Consider the following 9,351-nt stretch of genomic DNA (forward strand, 5'->3'; position numbering starts at 1 on the left):
AGATACTGTGGGGGGACAGTTTGAGCACTACTCATCTAGTTCTCTCCTTCTCTGTGCACCCCTTCACAGAGCAAAAAGCTTACTACAAATTTACATCAAGGTAATGGAACAGCTCATGCCTTCAAGTGTTACGACACTGACTCAGTTTTCAAATTGCACAGCAAAGAGAGAAAAGGTCACAGGGAAATAGTGTTTAGAGAGACAGAAACCCACAGCTGTACTTCCAGATTTACAGGCTTGAACATTTTGTGCAAAGTTTGGTATTAAAAAACAACAGTTTAACTTGCTTAGGACACTACTCTTGGTAGCACAAAGTGCTGTATAGACTGAGTGGATGTAGTGTGTGCCATTCATCATTGCATTCTTTTTTAATCTTTCTGATATATGCTTTGTGTTAATTTGCCTGTATTAATCTATTTTTTGGGTGCTTTTGAAGTACAGATCCAGTCAAGTACTTAGGTTCTTCATACAGAGCTTGGATAATCTACATTTATGCATGACTTGTACTCCTTTGAAGGATCTGAAGCTGGCTCTTGGGGGAGGTGGTGGTTGCAGACACAGTCACCTTATTATTTGGCAGCTTACTGGTTAGTGTCCCTGCAAGAGTTCCAGGCTGTTGAGATGAGGTCATTGGACAGAAAGGAACACAAAGGAATATACAACCAGAGGCAGCTATGGAGCTAGGGCTGTTCTTAAATTAAAAAATGAAATATCTGCCCTTCAGTTTCCCTCAGCTGTTTACACTGCTTTTAGGTCCCTCACATCTAAAGGTCCTTATTCAATGTCCTATTTTCTCTTTATTAAAAAGAAAATCCTGGAAAGTAGTAGAACATCCCATTCTGACAAGCTTTTAAATGACAAAACAGTTACTTTTTTCCTATAAACATCGTGGCCTATTTCTGTATTTTTCCCTTGGCTGCAAACAGGACTTTCGCAGGCTGGCACTCTGGTGTCAGACCACAGCCTGGTAACGGTGCAGCTCAATCTGCTCAGCGTACTCCTAGTTAACGTGCTTGCATCTGCTGTTGTGTAAATCTGTTCTATTACGTCTCTGGATGATCAACTTTTCAGAGCTGAAAATTTTGTTTTGTTCAGATTTTGTATGTAACTCCTAGGAAGTGGGGGCACGCTGAAGAGGAATACAAAGCCTGGACTGCCACACCTACGTAAGAGTGAAGGGTGAAATCCATCTTCTTCACATAACTGAGTACAGCCTGCATGAGCTGGAGTGGGAGGTGCTATTCAAGGGAGTGATGCTCAAATGGAAGGCTCTTTAGATTAGGTATGTTTTCATTCATGGATTCTGCATACTATAAATGAACTCATCTTTTCTATCTTCTAGCTGCTGGTGGGTGCAACTCAGTCCATCAGCTGGAGTTGTTAAGGATTTGCAAATCTTATCTGGCTTATCTATTAAAACTTAGTAAATGCTGTAACTTACCACCAAACACAGTATTATGCTGCTCGGTTCTTTGATGCTGTTCTTGCTGTAGTTTTTGAAAGCAATAAGAGAAATTTCCCACATAAATAGTTGCTGTATGTTAAAAAAATATTTTAAGTGATTCTTTTTCTTATATATACAAGTCGTCAATTAGATGTTACTGCTGTATAAAACAAAATTGTATTACAACTTATGGGAAAGTTTTGGAGATTGATCCACTAGAAATTCTGAGCTCTTTCACCTTCACATGTCTGGGGTGATGGTGAAAATATTTGGTATTCTTGAGAACTGTATTTATGTTGAGTGTTTTACTTGTTCCAGTACTGGAAAAACATGCCACATGTATGAGGTATTATATATGCAATGCTGCTAAATACTGACTTTGTTGTGTGTTTTGATAGAGTGTTAATGATTTTGGGATGAAGAAAGTTATCTTCTGTGTTAGGATGACCACCAGCTTTCAGATTTTTGAGAAAATTTTCTGTAGTCATCATAGTTCCTGTTTTCTGCTTCACTTAATGCAAAAATTTGTAATAACATTGGAGCACCTTGATGCACAATTTCATTTACATTTTTGTCTCTGTAACCAATTTAGTTGGATGTTAATAAATCATACTTGAAAAAGGCCACAGAGCACCCTCACTTTTTCCCAGGAGTTGTAAGCATCTTTCTTCAGAGGCTGTTAGTGACAGCTGAACCCAGGCTAGCTGCTGTATTTTTTTTTTACTGTTTTTTAGCTGTGGTTTTTATACCTTCTAAAATGGCAAGTACAAAAGCAATTGCATCTGCTGGAAGTCTTATTTATCGCTCTTACAATCTGTCTAGTAGTTATCTTCAGTAGTTTTCCAGTTGTTTGCCAGTTACCTGCATGCATGGTACAGCTGCATGGCTGTTATACCAGACAGTGGAGCAGGAAAAATTCAATTACAGCACTAAGTTGTAAGCAGTTTTGAGTAGACAGATGTGCAACACAAATGTTGTGTATTAGCATGAAAGTGCAGACCACAAACTGCACATTCTCCAGAAAACAACTTTTAATACAAGAAAACATATTGTTTACTATTTAAAATAAATGGCTGGAAGAAAACTATCAATGTGATGTTTTCTCCCCAGAGAATAGTGGTTTCGTACAATTCTGCTAGTCACCGACATCTGACAGGCCCACCGTGTGTGTGTAAGATGCAATACAGGTGGTTTAGGGTCTTGAAGAAGGTGGAAATAAAGTAAGCGTGGTACTTGACAAAGCTCTTATTCCAGACTGCAGTTCTGTAGTGCTTTCCAGTTTCAACGTGTAAAAAGTTTGGTAGGAGGAAACATGGATGTTTCAGGAAGAGCTGGGAAAATTGGATCAATGAGTCTGTTACCTCACAAAACATCCTCAGCTGTGTTATGAAGCAGAAAAAGGAGAAAGGCCACAAGAAATGCAGCTTTCATAGAGTGCAACGATCACCTTCTGTTTTGTGAAATCCATCCATTCTGATTGTGTTTCGAGTTTCTTGTTAGGACTTAGTCATGTTATCAGTGGAGTCACTTCATTGCCAATTAATTTCAGAGAGATCTAATCTGCTTTAATTGTACCTGAAACAGCTGGCATTTAGAGCAAATCAATGGGGGAAAAAAAAACAAAAACCAACAACTTTACAGAATTAGTGATGGTTTTTTTTCCCATAATTATAAAAAGGAGAGGAAGATGGCAAGGGAATCCCTATTACTTACGCTCTGGATCATGAAGACCTCAGGCAATAGAAATTTCTCTTAGAGAAATGGATATGGGTGAATTCCTCATGGTTGCCAAGTTCCCTCTTTCTGATCAGTGCTTCCCAGAGTGTGTTTTTTTACCCCATAGAAGTGTAAGGTGAACGTGGCTTATGCAGGCCCTGCATCCAATTGATGTCTCACCTTAGCTGCCTGTTCATTTACAGTAATCTCTACTTAAAGTCAGTGCTTACTGCAAAATGATTTAAAGCACCATAGCGTGAGGAAAAACAATGACAGCTGAGCAAAGTTTGCTGTGCACAGTAACTGTCACATATTGGCTGCTTCTTTCTTTCTTTTTTTTACAATGCCTCCATTACATTTCTTGGATACATTGCTTTCCATGCTTAATTTGTTGATATTTAACTTGGCCCCTTTTCCCCACCTCTAGTGCAAGATACATAGAAACTCATAGGGTCAGTCCAGGTTTTTAAGGATATTAAAAGCTAGCCAGATACCAACTTCTACTGTGTAGTTATGAATTTCTATCTTTGTTTAGTCTGCTCCAAAGGAAATAATTGCTATGTGTAAACCTTCATCTGAAACAAATCAAAGTTCCTCTACTGAGTGGGATATAGCGGAGACTTAATTTAACTGAGAACTTGAGTCTTTGGATTCATTGAGGTATATTTTTTTAGGCTCTTGGAACAACAATAAATTCCTGGAAGCTAAGACGTCACATACAAATACATCAGCTGCAGTTACTGCTTGTAATGTCATTGACTTGGGGAATTACTTGGCTTTCTCTACTAGGGTACCATCTCTCTTTAAGGATTTTGTTTGAGCAGATAGTTCAGTTTCTGTTTAACAAGATCAGATGTCAGAATTGGAAAATATGTGGGTTTTTTGTTTTGTTTTTCATATTTAACATTGCTTTTCTTTATGAAGAATTTATTTAATGAACTATAATTCCTAAATTACAAGCTTCTCGCTAATGATAAAGGCTGCAGTAAAACCACTTTGAGTTATTGCAGTACAAGCCTTGAAAAATCTTTTCCTTCTGAGATTTTGTAAGAGTATGTCTGAAATGCACTGATTGCTGCCTAGAGCAAGGGAGATTATGTAGATTTATCAATGGATAAGAACAAGTCCACTAACTGAAAGATTTACTGTTTTGTTTACTGTCACCTCTGCCACTGTCAAACTGAAGATGGAGTGAAATCAAGAGATCATCCTACTTATATTAGTTGTTTGCTGCTTGCATTTTGGTCACTGAATCCAGTCGTGTGAAAACAGTTACATAATAGCTGAATAGGTATTTGGGATGAAAAAATCAGTTTTCTTATAAAGTTCAAAAATAGTGCACCACATTCTTAAGTCCTTTTGTGGGAAAACTTAGGCTGAGAAGTTTGCCTAAAAGAGAGCCCTGCAATAGGTCAGTGAGGGCAAACTTGATTTCTTCTGTCTGAGTTCTCTAGGTACTAAGAGATTGCAAGCCTAGCTTATCCTTAACTCATGGATATTATATTCTTACCTTCTGTGGATATCAGAAATTGGAAAAGATGTGCTACATTGCATGAAAGGCCATGGTAGGAGCTCCATTGTATTTTATCTAGTCACAAAGTTTCAGAAAACTGCTCATATGAATGCTTTGTTCTCTGACACTGGCTCCAATACAGATACCAACAGGAACGACTGTTTGAAACGATGGGAGAAGGGATGAGGGGAAAGAGTATATATTGCTGAAATAAGATTCTCGGTACTGAGGTGTGCAGTCACGAGGTCCTTGCTGAAAGAATGCAGTTCATGTGTTCACAGTGCTGGTTGCTCATTGCTTCCTTTTGCACTACCATTTCCTTTCAGGCTGGTCTTCCTTCTCTCTTTCAAGTTGCATTGCTCGCACTGTAGTATATATGTACTGGTGAAGCTGGACTGCAGCCACATAAAAACCAAGTAAAGCCATAAAAGGCTCAAGCTGACTACAACCAATTCTGTAGAAGGGAAGCACATCCTTGTCTCCCAGTTGCTAAGCAGGTGGATCTGGAAATAAGAAAGTCATCCACCCAAGGTCACTTGCATCGTCCCTTTCAGAAGCTGCTCACCCAAATCAGCGTGTCATTCAGACAAACAAGGGCAGTACAAGGAGCAAGGACACCAGTTTTTCCTGTGACAGAGCACAGAAAATTGTATTTTTAATAGCGTGAGAACAGACCAACACTATTTCATAGCTGATTTTTTTTATTTTTTTATTTTTTTTTGCAGTGCAATCAATACCTGGTCTACAATGTAATTGTTATATAACAAATAGCATAAATATCCACACTTAGCAGCCCATGCATTTTTGAGCTGCTTGCCAGCTCTTACTCCTTGTTTTGACAAGAAGTGTGCTTTTCTCACCCTGCTTCATATTAGACTAGGGAAATTAAGCATGTTCCTATCACAGTCTGAACGATCACAGCTGTATAAAGTGGGGTCTGTTTCTACCTTTAGTCCCTCCTTGCCATGTGCCTTCCTGCAGCAGATGATGAAGATGGCCACCGGCAGCTCCTGCTGCAGCGACCCTGAAAAACCCCAGGAGCCCCATCTCACCCACTGTGGCAACACAGCCTCACAGCTCCTCAAAACCCTCTGGTTTTTTTTTTGCCATTTGCAGTCATTTCCTCAGCACATCCACTTCTTATATGAGCCATGGCCTGCTTCAAAGCTCTCAAAACCAATTTCTCCATTTTCAGCTCTGTAGGTACAAAAAACGCATTTACTTTATTCTTCTGGAGAGACTCTTTTCAATTCACCCTGCAAAAGAAATGCTAGTCATAATTCAGTTCTGAAAGAGCGACTGAGCTGACAGTTAACAAATAATAAGAATGAAGGTTAAGGAATTGCATAATAATTGGGAAATACAACAAAGGAGCCACAAAAACTAAAAGAGAGACACAAAATTTGCTTTAAATCATAATAAAGCTATAGCTACAAATGTTGCAATAGATGAAAACATCCATCTGGTGTTATTCAATGAAATATTAATGTTAGCTGCTGAACATTTTGCAAGGTTTGACTGCGACCGTGCTCCAGTAGTGTTCATGGTAATACAAACACCATCCAGCCTGCTGCCTCGTGAGAAATTGCCAACTTCTGTGGGTTCTGTGGAAAATTCCGCCCGAATAATTTGCTCTCACAGTTGGATCTGAGAGTGCTTGTACTCTGAAAGATCAATGTGCAAAGGTAAAAAGCTTCATCTTTTGGAAGCTTGACAAAATCTATCCTCCTCTATGTGCAGCATTTTTAGAAGAAATACTAGTATTTCTTACTTTAATACAGTCATTCGACAGTATACCTTGTGTTCCAGCTGCTCAAAAAGCAGATTAAAAAAAAAGTAGAAAGAAAAGAAACTCAGAAATATTTTTAAGATTTTTAAAATTAATTAATGATAAAATCATTTCAGATTTGATTTTTTCATGTCTTTCTTAGGATTAATGTAAAATAATGTGCTTTTAAAAGTACTGTGTGTATGTAGGACCTACATAAATGTTTAGGGCTCTTGCAAAAATTTGGTAGTCGTTCCATTTGGTTAGTTTACGATCAAGTTCTGCTGCTGAGCTGAACAATGCAATGGCCAGATGGTCTTTGATAAAACCTTAATGAGGCCAGATGGTTCATAATAAACTATTATGGAAAAAGAATTTTGAGGCACGCAAGAAACATCACCTATCCCTATATCTTCATTTACCATTATTGTAAAAGAAGCAACGTTCTGTGGCCATCATCTAATCTACATTTTAAAGTTAGAACCACTTTGTGCATCTTCATGCAAACTGCCTTCCCTATTATTGTTACAGACGTCACTAGATGATTTTTCAGGTAACCACAACGATCATAGCCTACCTTTTCTGCCATTTTTCTTAAAATCATGGGAAAATCATCAAATAATCACAAATTCTTCATAGGAAGATGCTTAAAGTTACAGCTACTTTAAAACACAGTCATGGCAGAGACGAGAAAGCTTTTACAGCAAGAAAGGTGAGCCCTATTGCCAGAGGATATTCTCTACAGGAAGGTAAACAGTGTCATGTCTCCCATGCACATCAACACTGACACCATGATCTGAGTTTCAGCATGGGCGATACACTGAGGTACACTGAACATGTCTGTCTGTCACATTTCTGCAGCTGTCAGCATGGTACTCCTCAGTTTCCTTTCATGGGACTAAAAGATCCATTACTGGACACCTTTTTTTTCTTCACTCTGATACACAAAAGCAATGGAGATAACCTGACAATAGAACAGATCACCTCTAAACAGTGGCCAAACTCATCTCATGGGGAACTCCAATGCTTAAAGTTAGTGCCTTCCGGTTTCCTTCTTCAAGAGCTTCATGGGCAGCAGCTCACAGAAACATGTGGAGAAATGCAGCAAAATGGCTTTGTGGCTACTCCAGATTGACACAGTCCCTTCCGACTGACTGTGCAAACTGATCTCCATTAAGCAAGATCCTAAATAACTTGCTGTTTGTGAAGCCTGTCCCTGGCTGCTGGTGCTTTGCCAAGGGGCTGGTGACAGCTGTGCCAGCAGGAGAGTGAGAAAGCTGCTGTTTGCAGCAGGAAATGTTTCTCGGGACCGACTGGCACCAATGAAAACTGTATAACATCCCAACAAAAAATGAAAGGGATCTTAACGTACGATATAAATGAAGCTGGTTGGTTGATTTCAAAGAAACAAAAAATCTGTTTAGATCTTGTATTCTTGCAACAGGAAACGGGGGGAAGACTTTCACCCTTTCAATGGTGATTTGGCTTACGCTGCTGGACACCTTCAAAAGAATTTGCTTCACCAGCTGTCCTTTTTTTTTTCCCTAAATGGAAGCCCAAAATAGTTTCACACTTACTTCTCTGCATTTCCTCCACAGAACTGAAGCCAGCAGACCCTTCTGCAGCCAGCATGAGGGTTTAAATAAAGCCTAGCATACAGCAACAGAGAGCTCTGAACCACTCCTGATATTCTGATGTACAGGCTTGACTTAAGTGAGCACTCTCTAGCTGGGCTGCCTGCAGCCTGAAACAACACTGTGACTGCTATGAGGCATTATATACCATTAGTACAGTTGTTGATGCTGCCCTCATGAAAGCATTTTAAAAAATTTTGAAGATATAAGACAAAAAATAACCATTAGGAAATTCCCCTTTGTGGACAATTTTGGTTTTACACTCTATCCTAATATTAATGACTGGAAAATATATGACAGATTATGCTATCATAGAAAAAAAAATCTAATATATAATATTCATAGGATACAAAGACCTCTTCTGTACTGGGTAGAAATAACCATTCTGCAATGCTGACATCTGGTGGTGCTCAATGATTTCTTTTCTTAATATAATGACTGAGGAATTTCACAGAAGTATAGTAAGAGCGCACAACTACTGTTTGCTTTTTTTGTTTGTTAGTTTCCTTTCAAACTAAGCTGCGTTTTGGGGAGATAATCCCCTTTTATCTTGCCCCAGCTAGTTATCAGTTTTTCTAGAGCAGTAAAGAGTAAACCATCCATTAACCTTCCAAGGAATTTTTTCACAAATGCCTTCTCTCTCTCTCTTATTACCAGGAGGTCATGCTGGCTTCCCCTAGCGGTGAGGTCGTAAAAAACTATTCAGAATTATTCTTTTCATCTTCCCATTTCCCTCTGGCCTCCATCCTAATTTTGTTTCCTCCTAGCTAGCAAATCCCATGAGTCTCCCATAATTAACTAACTCTTGCACTACTTCTCCCCATCTTGTATCAAGAGGAGCTCCCCTCTGTCTTGGTCACAGAGTACACAACAATCCCCTAATTAAATCACGTAACCTTTCTGGGTCTGCAACATATTGCATTAGTAGATTGTTGTGCATTAACCAAAGGCAGGCAATTTTCTGCACAGTTTCCAAAATACGTTATGTGCCTGATCAATCTGGTGGCATTCTGTGTAGGAGCAACAGCATCAAAAGATGTTGCTAAGATAGGTTATGGCAGCACTGTCTCTGGAGGCATTAAAGGCCTGGTTGGATGGGGCCTTTGGCAGCCTGATCTAGAGAGTGGAAAACCTGACACCACAGCAGGGGGGTAAAAACTATATGATATCATAGCATCATAGAATCGCCAAGGTTGGAAAAGACCTCCAAGATGACCCAGTCCAACCATTCACCTATCCCACTAAACCACGTCCCTCAGTACAACAAAATCTTTTC

This window comes from Tetrao urogallus, assembly GCF_951394365.1.
Source record: "Tetrao urogallus genome assembly, chromosome: 7".
Taxonomy (NCBI): domain Eukaryota; kingdom Metazoa; phylum Chordata; class Aves; order Galliformes; family Phasianidae; genus Tetrao; species Tetrao urogallus.